We start from the raw sequence: 2,291 nt of genomic DNA, 5'->3' as shown, positions 1-2,291 counted from the left end.
TTAGTTGTGAACAAACTCCTTGAAAATAACCTCAAAACTTTCTTTTGTTAGCTTAAAAATAATTACAATGTATTTATACATATTTCAACCACTATTCCCTGTTTCAAACTCTATGTCACCATGTTACTTTAAAAAATTCAATCTTTGTATACTTCAAAACCATTCTGAAAAAAAAAACTCACTATATGTGTTCAGATTCATCATTTCATCATCAAAAAAACTTGTATTCTGTTAACCCACTCGTACACTCGGAATCTAATTGTTAATTATTTTTTTAACAAAATTACAATTTGCGTTCTACGTACAAGAAATTAATGTTGATTTAATAGCGCGGAAATCTAATTTAGCTCCAACATTTTTCGAATGATGTTATCAACAATTATTACTTTATGTAAACCAACATATAAGTAATTAGGTAAGGCTCAAATATATCAAAGACAAAACTTTATGATGTAGTACAACTACAAATTTTGAGAGATTGGAGAAGGATTTTCAGATACTATTTCTTTAAAATTTAATCACCAATAAAATGAATTCAGCTTCTTGTTACAGTAGCTAAACTATTAATCAGGGATAAATACGTTTAAATACTTAGACAGCTATCACTATTAACTAGGCAAAGTTAAATTATTTTCATGTGTAAATAATGTAAACTAATTATCACAACAGTTAAAAATAAATGTTTCAATTTACACGAAGTCTATAAACGTTTCTAGGACAAGCACAAATAACAAGACAGTCATATTGTGATATTAAAAACAAGAACAAGTTGAGTTGGCAATAAATGAATCACATACAACACATAATTTGCGAGTCAGGAATCAAAAGTCGCGTAACATATGGGTCACAAGTTGGTTCCAATAACATTTTTTGAACCGAATTACGCGCTCTAATCAGTATTAAAAAATATCGGGAAAAAGGGCGACCTTCCACAATATATCATAATTAACAAGAGCTTAAAAATATTATATTATATCATATATTATGAATATGTATGTGTGTGTGTATTTTATTTTCTGAATCATATACAATTTAATTATAATTTTAATATAGTAAATGTATAGAAATATTAGATGTAGACAATATAGACAGAGACTAATAAAAATGACTCAGAAAAATACTTGCAAAATTCATAAAGCGGATCGATATCGCATCCGTTAATACATGATTCATACGACTCGTCGAAAAGAACTCTCACATTCGTAGTGTTAAATATAATATGTATCCGAACTGATTGTGAGTCTCTTTCGAGAGCGAGAAAATAAATAATTCTTATCTAAGTATAATGTCATACCAATTCAAATTATCTGTATATAATAACACACCATATCAAATTCCAAATAATTATTTTCGAAATTATTTTATCTTGAAAATTAAGTAGACGATGCTTAAGTTGTTTGCGCGGTGTTGCGTTGTTGGAATCGATTCAGTTGTAAGCAAAACAATAAATGCAAAAAAAAACTGATAATTTATCAATAATATTATATGCAGAACTTCATTAATTTATATCGATCTATCTTACGATGTATGAAGCTTCATAGTTGTACTATAGCTTGCGTACTACTTATTTATGTACCGAATTTCCGTCTGTGATAATGCGTTTGGGGAGAATAAATGCAAGTTCGAGGCATAAAATTATATACATAACCATTGCCAGATTTTTTCGCTCAGTTTTTTATTTTCAATTATTCTGTAGATAAAATTTAAACTAGAAAAAACTAAGTCTAAAACGGATAAAAGGTACAACCGTTTTAAAACCGAAGTCGCAAGCTAATAATTATAAAAATATACAATGAATATATAAGTGTAGAAAATTAATCGAACTTTTTTAACATATTAAAATAATGTGTACTATAATAAAAAATATTTTGTATATATATAAAAGGCAATAAGAACTATATGTTCTATGGACTGTTGTGAAGTACATTCCCTAATTTAGCGTTTCTAGAAGGTAAACCAATGGTAGTTGACTATCTTCTTTATTATACAATTATTTCATATTGTGAATGAATATATAACATTGCAGTACAAAAAGCTCGATATCAAGCTGGCTAAGATGGTATCAAACCCTCGATCAGTAGTACTAATCCACGATGTTACCATGGGCCGAGCACACTATGAACAAGTTGAGGCCCTCGTTCTACAGGAGCTACAGATTTAACTTGATACCGATCAATAAAGAAGTTGCAAAAATGTAGCAATAATCTTCATTTCGACGATAGTGATAAATGTGTAGTCTATTATATATACAGGTAACCCCCGCGTAACACGGTACTTCTATAACACGGATT

The sequence above is a fragment of the Ctenocephalides felis genome, unplaced genomic scaffold (assembly GCF_003426905.1).
Source record: "Ctenocephalides felis isolate EL2017-DRISC unplaced genomic scaffold, ASM342690v1 CF-g0.4_SCAFFOLD_01886, whole genome shotgun sequence".
NCBI lineage: Eukaryota > Metazoa > Arthropoda > Insecta > Siphonaptera > Pulicidae > Ctenocephalides > Ctenocephalides felis.
Note: the sequence above shows the minus strand (reverse complement) of the source record.